This window comes from Pteropus vampyrus, unplaced genomic scaffold (genome assembly GCF_000151845.1).
Source record: "Pteropus vampyrus isolate Shadow unplaced genomic scaffold, Pvam_2.0 Scaffold24, whole genome shotgun sequence".
Taxonomy (NCBI): Eukaryota; Metazoa; Chordata; class Mammalia; order Chiroptera; family Pteropodidae; genus Pteropus; species Pteropus vampyrus.
In genome coordinates, this window is record NW_011888805.1 from 610,488 (window position 1) to 622,937 (window position 12,450).

A 12,450-nucleotide genomic window follows, 5' to 3' on the forward strand; every position below is an offset into this window, starting at 1 on the left:
ATTCATCACTTATATGAGATTGCCATGCGAGGATATGGAGAAAAAGAAATCCCCAGGCACTGTTGCTGGGGCTGCAAATTCGCGTACACTCGGGAAAACAGTATGGAGATTCCTTAAAAATCTAAAAATAGATCTGCCATATGACCCAGCTATTCCATGTTTGGGTATTTATCTGAAGAAAATGAAAATACTAATTCATAAAGATATATACACCCCTATGTTTACTGTAGGATTATTTACAATAGCCAAGATATGGAAGCAAACTAGGTGTCCATCGATGGATAAATGGATAAAGAAGATGTGATACACACACACACACACACACACACACACACACACACACACACACACACACATACATATTGCTATATATATATATATATATATAGCAATTTTCAATACTGTGGATGGCCCTAGAGATATTACCCTAAATGAAATAAGTCAGACAGAGAAAAACACATACCATATGGTTTCACTCATACATGAAGTCTAAAACGACAAAACACATGAACAAATAAAACAAAACAAAACAAAAACAGACTCATAGAAACAGAGACCAAGTGGATGGTTGCCAGAGGGCAGAGGGGTCAGAAGATGGGTAGGAAAGGTGAAAAGGAATACAGTTATTAAATTGTGATAAGTTTGCAAGGTCACAGATGACTACTAGACTTAGTACTGTGATCAGTACTAAGGCAAAAATATTCAAATCACTATATTATACATCTGCAACTAATATAACTAATATAATATTACATACCAACTATAATTAAATTTTTAAAAATGTAAAATAAATTAACAGGATTTTTATAGTTCACTATCGCTTATCCCCTTTTTGTAGCAAATATTTCATTATATTTGTTTCACTCTCTTGAAATCAAATCTCTAGATAATAAAACTTACCTACACACATCATTTAAAAATATCAATATAATGCCCTTTTTGTGATATAATGGAGTAATAGTAAATATAATTTTAAAGGAGAATATGCATTTAAATCATTAGGCACAAGTGCACTGGAAGACATGATGAAATGGAGTTGGCAGGTCTATGTCGAATCACCATGGCTGTGACAGCTCTCTCACACACAGCCTGCAGCAGAGATGTAGACGCGGGTGTTATGATCTTTCAAATGGTGAGCAACTCTTGGTAAGGTTCCGGAGCAAACAATACACAGCCTTACATTGACTTAAGTGGTAGCTGCTCTTAGAATAGTCAATGTACATTAAAACCATGCAAAAAATTACTTTGTGATGATATGTAACACAGGACTGGGATCTAGGATCACAGGATTATAAACATGTCTTCACCTCCATGAGTATCTGATGGCACCTTTAGAGGTCATGTGTGGGACTTTGGACAATTCTTTGCTGTGTAGAATTTGTCTGCACATTGCAATATGTCTGGTGTCCTCCCCAGTAACACTGATAGGGATCCCTAATTGCTGTGACAACAAAAGGTGCCCCATAGATGGCAGTTTCGCAGCTCTCCTCACTGCAGAGGGCAGACGATTTTGAGGAAGGGGGCCCAAGTCACTCGCTCTGCATGAGTGTCCGGACCGTCCTTATTCTCCACTCTGCAAGTTGTAGGGATGCTCCCATTTCTTCGGGGGCAAGTGCGGAGAGACGGAGAGAAAGCAAAGACCCCAGTGGTGGACTGCTTAGAACCCGTGCTCTTGCCGAATCTCCAGAGCCAATGGTTCACCCATTCTCAGCGCATGTGCATTTTCTGTACTGACCATTTATGGGCAAGAAACTGTGGTCATTACTGGTGGACTCAGGCCTGACCAAGATATCTTTCCTGCCCTCATGGAGGTAAAAGTCTAAAATAGAAGTGAAGAAAAGTGTTTAAGATGGAGCAATTGTTCTTAGCCTAGGATTCCAGGAATGTATTTCAATGGAACCTTTAATCTCTTGAAATTGCAAGCAAGATTGTGTGTGTGTGTGTGTGTGTGTGTGTGTGTGTGTCTGTGTGTTGAGATGTTTTTTTTTTTCCCCTCCTGGGTAAGGAGTATATAGATTTAATCACATTCTACAAGGACTCCAGGATACAGTAGAGGTTATAGATCATTCACAGGGCAGGCCTGCTAAGTTGAGCGTATCCTATTTAATGGGTTTTCACAAGTCATGTCTGCTTTAAATCTCTTTTTTGCGGTTCTCTCACTGAAATTCTACTAGTACAGATTCATTTCTAATGAAGGGATAGTTAACGCGGGTCTCTCTGGCCTTATCTTTCCAGCAACATGCAGAAAATGTTTATTGAGCTTCTGCTATGTGCCAGGTACTGAACTGGGGACTAGAGACCTGGCATTGAAGGAACGAGAGCTCTCAGTCCATGGAGGGTGTGGAGTGGGCGAAGTATGCTAGGACAGCAGAAGTACAGGGTCTTTTGAGGAAACAGTGGGGTCCTGGGCTGTGGAACAGTCCGAGCCATCCTAGGCTGGTAACCCCTTGCACTGAAGTGGATGAGTATAACAACCAACTGTCCCACATCAACAGAGAGTCCTGGTCAATGAGGACACTGCCTTGGGCCTATGGACATGGGAGGCTGGGTGGGGGACAGCCTGCATCAGCGTTGAGCCTTAGCCGTCTCAGTTTTGCTTGGATCAGACGCTGGGCGAACAGGTCAGGCCCTATAGGATGGCTCTGAAAACATGACCTGCATTTGGGTGCATATTTAAAATTCCATTGTATATGGGCTCTTGCTGTTTGTTGCAAGAGCGTGTTTGGAAAGCAGACTGTGCACTATCTGGCCTGGAGAATGAGGAGGAGGGTGGTTTATAACCGGGAAACTATGTGCTGACTGTAACCGTGTTGGAAAGCAGTGTGGTTTCTCTGGAGTTCATTCTGGAACTAGCACATTTCGGTTTCCCCCTGGAATGAGGCCTTTGCCGAAAAAGAAAACATACCTTGGCCACGAAAATGCAAAATCACTCTCCCTCTGCAGCTCCAAGTGGTTCTCCACTCGGAGGGTTAACTTGTCCTAAGGCCATCTTGTCTTTGGAAGCCCCGAAGTAGCAAAACACAGATCTTTTTATGCCTTCCTGTCCTTTACTGAAAAGGAACAGGAATAATTGCCAATTCAGTAGGCTCCTTGCTCTTTTGTGCATTTTAAAGGCATTTGCTGTTTGGGATTTGGAAGAAAATCATGAGAAATGAGAATCTCTCGCTGCCTTGGCTGGAAGCAGGCTCATTGTTTGCAGAGAGAGCTGGTTTCCATGGTTTTGGACTATAGACAGCTGTAATTTTTTTTCAAGAGTAGTTTCTACTTGCAATTGGATCTAATAAATGGCCAAGGTAGTCAGTCTTCCAACAGAGAAAGTTCTTGAAGTTACTTGAAAACATCCTAGGATGTTATCATTCACAACCAACTGTACATGTTTTTTAGTTATTAAAAGTCATGCGTTTCTCCCTGGATAGGCCCTGTTTGGCACAACTTTCTGCTTTATAGAGGGCAGACAATCATATTTCAGGCTCAGGGTCCTAGTCTTAAAACTTAATGCATTCAGGAGGCTCAGGGGATGGTCTGAGAGAGGGGAGCAGGGCACGAGCCTGCAGCACTCAAGGCCTGAGCAATAGCTCTGTGAGTGGCCCGTTAAGCTCATCAGAGCTGTGAGGGGGCCATGGGCTTCCCTTCCCCGGGCACTGGAGCAGGGCCAGCCTTCACAGGAAGGCGGTGGTTATAGACCAACCATGTGGAAACTGACTATTTTATCTTGTATCGCTAAAACAGGACACAGGACAAAATTTTGCTTCTTTCTTTCGTGACACATAAAGAAGAGCAAATGTGCTAAAATGAAAAAACATTTTTTTGTTTTTAATCTTATTGGGATACTGGTTTGGAATTAAGGAGGATAGAGTAATGCATTTAACAATTTCCATGGTTAAGAGCGGTCGTAAAGCAATATGGAGTGTCCCTTACATCTTAAGCAACAGCTTTGGCTCGATGGATTGAATCCAAAATTTAGGTCTCACCACAGTGCCAAAAATAAATGATGTTCTTATAGCCCTTTATCAAAAACCTATACTCTACACAGGGTGAACTATGTGGTTACTATTAAAACTGCTAATATTTCCATTAATTTTTTTTTGTAGGATGTAATGGTCTTCTCCCTTTCTTGAACTTATGGTAATTGTTCTGGATCATTTTTCATTTTGTTGGCTTTATTATCATTTGATCCTTACATTGCTATTTGATTTTTCCTCTGTTTCAATCTTGCTTTCCTAACTAGATTGTTAGTTCTTTGGAACAAAGACTCTTGGATCTTTTAATTTTCCTGTATATTAGATTTCCCTACCAAGAATGAAGTTCTGGGTCTCAAATAGAAGACCAATCAGGCCCTTGTTGGACTGTCTTTCAAATGACATTTTAGACAAATAGAACTAAAGGGAGCTCTTTTCCATGTTCCTACCTTTTCTCTGAGCATCATGATTGCTGACGTTAGGGGTTTCTCGAGGACCACTTAAAAATAAGTTTACCATCAAAGGTATAAAATGCAGAATGGGATCCATTAGCTAAAATTAGACTAAAGGTGACTTAGGGGAGAGTTTGAGAACTTAAAGAAAAGGATTATACTTTAATCTATGATGTAAGCATTGCAGCATCTTATTTTTTGAAGACCCTGCCCGTCCCCTTGGCAAGAACAAGGTTTCTCTCCTCTGAGGCTTCAATTTTCTTACTCTAAGTTGAATAAACATTTGGCTCAGGAACCATTATTTCTGTTCCTTGGTGACCAATCTGAGAACAATAATAATAATAATGAGTATTTCTTTTCAAGTAACAAAGCATCAAATTTTTCAGGGCCTGGAAGACATGGTCAGAGAAGTTCAACTTACACGCAGAAGAGTATTCCTCAGTGGCAGGAGGAACTCAAGAACACGTCCCCCAGGGGGAATGGCCCCGAGACCCCAGGCCCAGGTCCAACCTCACCCTCTTCCCAGACTTTGCAGCTTGGTTAACACTTGGGAAACAACATCAGGTACATTGCCCTAAATTCAGTTCAGTTGTATAAAACGATTTCAGGTCACTTTCTCAACTGCACTTTTAGGTCATCGTTTACTATTTTTAAAAGAAATTGTTGCAAATTATGCAATAACACTTTGAAATGAATGTGTTTCAATGTTGCTTTCATAAGGAAACTTCCATTTATTGGGAATCTAACTGTTATGGTGAGGTAAAAAGTTTCTTTCTCTGTGGTCTACTGATGTGTCAGAGAGGCATGCAGATGGCAGAAGGAGATAGGAGAAGGGAGGGGCTGGCGGAGAGGAGGGAAGAGGTAAGAACAGGAAAGGAGAGGAAAGAAGCATTGAGTGGACATGTCCACGCATGGGGCTGATTTTAGGAAACTGCTTCCGCAATGTGCTTTGAGATGAAAACTGATTTTAGCCAACAGCCTCATTCTAATATTGGAGTCTTCTAGAAGGGATTGTGGTGTAGAATGGGGTGTAGAATCAGAAGACCTCGATTTGAATACCAACCCTGATTCTTCCTAAGCAATGCGAATTCAGGTAATCTGCTTCATCTCTTGAGCCTGGAGGTGATGTCTTCTCTTCAGTATTGCTGTGAGGACTCAACTAGACAGCGCACATTGCTAGTTATTATCACGGTTAGTTATCATGGCTAGATTCAAAGCTCTTAATGGCCTCGTTGCTTTTTAAAAGCTTACCAGCATCGAACACAAATAACTGCCATAGAATAAACACTTTACAATGTATGATTAACTATACAAAGTTTAATATCTTGAAATAACTCGAATAAGCAAAGATGAAATAATAGTTTGAAAAATTTTAATACGGACTGTATTTCTGTAGACTTTGAAAACAACTTATTCATCTACTACGCATTCATTGAATGTCCTAATGTTAGACACCAAGTACCCATCGGGAAGAGCAATGAGAAAATGCCCCCTATGGGAGCTCATAGGATGGCGGGGGAAGCCAGACACGAACACAAATTATGAGACCAAAATTAATAGAGTTGAATAGGTAGCAATAGAAATGAATAGACATTTAGTTAGAATGCTTCTTCCCTCAGTTGTTTGGGATCGATGCGAGTTTATCATTTGTACTCCCTGTGCTCTTCATTCTGAGGATGGGCCAAGACATCTGGGGGATTGAGATCCTCAATTAAACAGCACGTTGCTCACTGCACGCTGGTCAGAAGTCCTAAGAATCTCTTCTGAACTTTCATTTTAACAGGCTTAGTTCCTAAAAGCTCAATGATTAGTGCTTCTTTATGCCTGAAAGTCTGTCTTGGAGGCCCCTTCTCTTACTTTCCATGTCATCCATTGGTCGAGTGCTAATGAGGGTTGACACAGCAGTGAGCGGAGAGATTGGAGAGGCAGTGTCCTTGGAAGGTGCTTACACCTGGTCATGACCTTATGCTTCATTGAGAGTTGAATGTATAATGAGAGTGTCCTCTTCCCTAAGGTGAAAGCAGATGTGAAGATGTGCAAGGAGATGGGACTAGTGCACAACTGCCTTAAACGTAGAGGGAAAACCACACAGTCCTGCGCCAGCATGCTTTACCACTCGACACTGGAAACCAGTGTCTCTAGTCAGGGCAGCAGCCAGCCTGGCCTTGACGCTTTTGTATGTATACATCATTAAACAGCTGGCATCCACTGACGTTAACCACACTAGGCCTACCTGGGAATAAAAGGAAACGTTTATCATCGCACAAAGCATCTCCAAACATATGATCACTGACGCTTGCTCCAAGCCGATACAATACATTTCAGAACAAATTCTTTCTTCCTATGTTGGCTTAAAATTCAAATAATTTCCACTGACGTGTGATCTCAAGCTAAGTCACAGTAGCCTTCCTATGCAGTAGCTAGTATTCTCTTCTTTATATAGTGACTGTGATCGGCAATGTGTGGATTTATTTGATTCCCTGAATCCCAATTCCTCTTCAACTAATGGGGATGAAGGCAACCCAGTATGTGTAGAGATAATGTTCAATTGCATTTTAAATCTTAGTAATCAGTATTAATAGACGAAGATCAACAAAACACTTAAATTCTTGCTTGAGGATGTCTAGCTAATATATTATTTAAAAATTACTTACATTTGCACATATATCTGTATATACATTACATATACACATTTATATATACGCTATATATGTATATAAAGTGCTTGGCCATTGAGTAACTGTTGATCTAGCTGTTACTCAAAAGGCAGAGAGATATAACTTCAGGTCATTTTCCAGGCTGAGAATTAGGCTTCCTGAGCTCTGGGTAGCATTAACGCTTGTTTCAGATTACCTGAACCGGGGTGCCAGTCTGCACAGCAGTCTCCTGGCAGTTACATTGCTGGAATGTAAATTTCTTTCCAGGAATTGCTCAAAAAGTACATAAAAAGGCAGAATAAGCTGACCTTAAAAAATCAGATGAAAGAACTAGTGGTTTTCAACTTAAGTACATTGCTGCTTAACTGTTAAGGATATCTATATTTCTAGTTGTAAAATGCTTCAGAAGCATGCTTTCCCCAACAGTAGACAGTAAGACTGAATTTGCTGAAGTTGGAATACACAGGTATTTACTTGCTGTGTGACCAGTGTAATTGCTTGGGCTCATTCTGTGGTGTAATGTGGAAAGGTTTTTTTAGCCTCCATAGAAGCTCTGCTATTAAATTATTGATTTTATGTTTCACATAAAATCACTTTTACATCCCCCTACCGCTTCCCTCTAGACGTAAATCTGGGACGAAGCAGCTTATTTGTTTTAAACAAATAAGATCAACTAGAATTCTAGATGATTTGTAGTCGGCCCCAATTTTCGGTTAGCCTTTTCTTTTGTGGAAGAGTTCAAGTTCTTACCTCAGTAGCTAAACATGCTATATTTATCTTGAGTTTAATGAAGATTCTAATAAAGCTACTTATTGATGATTAGGTGGATTTCCTAGAGCTTACCAAACTATACTACTGTTGAAAGACAACTTTCAGCTCATGCATAGATGTTTTATACTTCAAGTCCTTGAAAAGCTTTATATGCATTTCCTTTTTTTCTTTTCATTTGTTCATTTATATATGTGGTATGTCAGATTTACTGCTGGAGGTTTTATGATAAATGTCACTTATAGGCTCTACTGCTTCCAAAATGCTGTAGGTTGAAGGTTAGTCATTCTTTTCAAAATTAGTGAACTCACCATTCCTTTCTTTGTACTTCCCCTGGGCTCTGGCCTACTTTCTTTGAAGGGAAGTTGTCAACGCTTCGCTTGGCTTTTTCACACCTCCCCCTCTCCTTCATCCACACCACAAGTACTCCAAGGTTACGACTACTGAGAGGACCTTTTGCTGGCAGTGACACAGTCATGTGGGTGGGGGAACCTCTGATTCAAAGAAATCATCAGACTTTGTTGTTGTTGTTGCTGAATTTACCAAGAACAGATAGACAAGAGAAGGGGGCAGACATGCCCCAGAAGAGAGAAATGAGAAAGCCAAGAGCAGCACCGAAGTGAAGAGAAGGGAGAGAGAAAGGCCATGTTGGGGCTGCAGGGAACTAAATCCCTTTTCGAACCCACCTGCCTGGGGCCCGCGCATGAGAGCCCAGCCACGATTTCACGCTAGGCCTGGGGATCTGGCCTGCATTTTCCCTTGGCTGTTTGCATCTAGCTTCCTTCTTTGGGCAAATGCGATTTATGTCCACTAGATAAAAGCTTGATACATATTTTCTCTCCATGCTTTGGAATGCTACCAAAACCGGAAAGAAAATCCCATAAATCTCTGCTCATCCAGATCTTTCTTGTTCTGAAAAGAAGCCCAGCATGAGTTCCCCATCGGCGGCATGGCCTCCTCCAACTCCTCCAGCCCACACTGACTTCTCCCTTTGAGCCACTATCGACTTGAGGCCTGAACCAGGAAATCCAGCCATTAATCATCCTCCTCCACAGAGGGTATGTGGATGTGGAGCTGGGAAATCCTGGGACACCAGGGGACCAGGATACCTGGAGAGCTGGGACCTGGGCCAGCTCTGCTCCCTCATACCTTAGTCAGATAGTTCCATCTTTATCTTCTCATCTGCATCATTAAAAACACAAGCTAAACTTCCGTAAATTGACTCGTTGCTCTAAGACTCCGAGTTCATGCATTGCTTTCTCATTGTCGCTGATTTCAAGTCACCAGGACAGAAACTGCATTTTATATTCTGTTTCTACCTTCTCTTCACATGGCATCAGAGAGCTGGGCACTCAGTGCTTCCTCTACCCACTTATTTAGGGAGCATTTATTGAACCTTTGCTGTACGTCAGGCACTAAGCCGATGCCGTGTAACTAACTGGTCATCACGATAGACGCGCGACTCCCCCTTAGAGCGGTCAGTGAATCTCCTACCTCAGGCGGCATCAGTAAATCCTGGAGGTTCAAACACAGATGCTGCGCTGCACCTTCAGCGTCTCTGGTTTAATAGGTCTGCAGCACCCCCTCCCCTGCCAGTTCGTATCTGTGTTTCTAACGAGTTGCCAGGCCATGCCACTGCCATAGGTGTGGAGGGGGAACCACATTTTAAGAACCTCTTTATTCTCATAGCAGTTATTGACAGCACTATTTTACCCAGGTGCTAGCATCTTAACAGCCGGCATCTGAACTTCCCTAAGGAGGGATCAGCCTTTGTTTGAAAAACATGCCTTGATGAACCTGCACGGATGGGGTGAAACTCTTTGGATGTCAGCCAGCACCAAGATGCCAGGAAGGGGAAGTCACTGCTCCGGAGACAATGTGAGGAATTTATGGGGTTTGCTCCTGAAGGGGAGGGGAGGTGAATGAAGCGGGCGGGCGGGGGTAGGGGTGGGGGGAGAAGGAAGGCAGGGAGAAAGGAGCAGGGAAGGTGCAGGGGCCGACATTCCTTTCGAATGTCTAGGCTTTTGCGTTGTGTGCTGGAAAACCTGTATTAGTCCCCTCTGTGTTCCCCTTTGCCTCCCCACATCGTCAACACCAAGAAGCAGGCACCCGGGGGCAGAAGAGGTCGCAAGAAGATAAAGCGCTCTAGAAATCACAAGAATCCTACAGAGAGTCTTGAGGCTCCATGGGCTGCACAACTGGAAATCGTGGCGGAGCTGGAGCCCATGTTGCCTAGTGTTTCAAGAGGCAGGAGGCCCTGAGGACATCTGGTTACTCCATGGCTGAGCGCCAGGTTTTCCATACGGCCTTGGATACCTAGACAAGCATTTATTTTATTTCGTGTGTTTTTATTTTAAACCTGAGGCCTTTAAAGAAAGAATGAAGCTGAAATTCCATTAATATTACGATAATCGCAATGGTACCATGTTATCCTAGTGCTAGGAACGTTTTCAAGTGTACAGTGTCCTTTGATCTTTACTATAGCCTTGTGAGAAAGAAAGGGCTGGCATTACTTTTATCTTCCTATTAGGAAACTGAGGCACTAAGAGATGAACAATAAGGCCACAGTTCAGTGTGAGTTTCTCCTGACAGCCAGTCCAGGGAGCCTTCCCCCCCCCACCCACCCCCAACAGGGCACCCTGGGAAGGGCCTTTGTGTTCAGCAATCTCTTTTCCTCTTAAATGAGGTAGCTGCAGAGTTCAGTTCTAATTCCGAGCAAATCAGCATTTCCGAATATCCTGGTGAGGAAGTTAAATCATTTTGTCCTTAACATCCGACTCTCAAATCCAGAGCCTTAGCTTTTTCTTTTTAAAATCTGCATGTCGTTTTTTCTGCAGGAGAGAAGTAGGGAGGAGGCCGATCACACTTTACAATTTACAGCCACATGTTACGCTCTGTTATAAATCTTGTAGCTAAGAAGGTCTGTAGAATGTAAGAACCAGTCGTGGCCAAATTTTCTATTTTTTGGCAACACTCACTCCATCGGTCTTTATGGTTGACAAACAAATCAATTTCGTTCTAAATCAAAACGATGGCTTTCCTAGCAGCTGTCAGGGTGCTTCCAGCATTGGCCCGGTAAATTCCGGGATGGGCAGGATCCAGAGGCCTCCCTCCCACTTAAGTGGTCTCCTCAGGAATCATCTTTAGTCAGGTGAGATCAAGTTTAAGTGAGACTGTCTAATAGGGAAAAAGACCAGATTCCACAAAACCTAGGCTAAGGGGGGGCTCGTGGTTCAAAAGAGGGAGAGCTTCCCGTTGAGGAGGTGAGACCTTTCCTCTGTACTCTGACCCTAACACCCGCACTTACATAGACTCATCCCTAGTCTTGAAGATGATGGAGAGCCAACATGGCACGCCTAAGAATAACAGCGGCTTCTATTTATTAAGCCCGACTGTGCCGGGTTCATTTCCTTCTCACGACTGACCTTACGTGAGTGTCCCTGCCTGATAGACGAGAGCCGGAGTCCTGGGGACTTGAAGCAACCTGCCCTGGTCACACCAGAGCCAGGGTGTGAACCTCTTACGGCAAAGCCCATATTCTACACTGTTGCATCCACTGGTTTCCCGAAGCCTGCCTGCGAGAAAATAAAAATGAGTGATTTTTTCCATAAATTTAATTAACTCAAGTCTTTTCAATTTGGAGATTTTGTTCTCCGTTTTTTGATGTTACACCGTCCATTCTTTTCTCAAAATCATGGTGATGGTAATTTCTTCCTCCCTCTCCCACTCTTCTCCTTCCTTTTTCTCCTTCTTTGAACTTGGCCAAAGGGCGGGGGGCGGGGGGCGAGGGGTGGGTGGAAACAAAACTCTGGCAATCCTATTTTGGTTCCATGTTTCCATTAACATGTTTTTCTTGGTCCATAAATTCCAAACGTCTGGGACCTCTGCTTCATGTGAAGTAACCCATCGCAGTTTAAGAAAAGCACAACTCCGAAACCCCAGACCGCGTCCACGGGCTGGGTAATGTGCTGCGAACTTGATTTTGAATCTATTGACCCAGGACATTCGGCTCAAGTTTGATGATTAACTTTCAATAGGGGCATCTTAGTAAAAGGGCATCTCTTCTCTAAGCTGAAGACTCTTATTCCTTTGGGATTTCCATTTTTCCTTCCTGGATGCTCCATCTACCCAGGTGTCCTAAATGTATAGATTGTGTAAATCGGTTAACGTTCTTCTGAAAACATCCTTGTTCTGTTTTATGCATAGTTATTTTCTTTGTACGGTGAAGGCTGAACACGTTTTTCTATTTCAAGTATTCCAGCGATTTTTACGAACAGTATGACATCGTATTAGGCCGTATTGAATGTGACAGACCCCTTACGCCGGAACAAAGCACTCCAAGCTGGGGACAGACTGAGAAAGCCTGCAGCTTGCTCAGCAAACTCCCCTTGCTGACTATACATTCCATTGTGTCAGTCAGCTGTGGGACAGAGCTGCTGGTGACTCGTCTCTTCTTCTGAACGCCGTGGCCGGTGGACTCGGGGCAGCTGCGAGCCGTCCACCCGCTCAGCCTCTGCTCTGTCTGCACCATCCCAGCCTCGGGCCTCCCGAGTGTCTCTCAGCTCGAAGTCCTTTAATTTCCTTTATGGACGTAGTAAATCATTCCACACACTC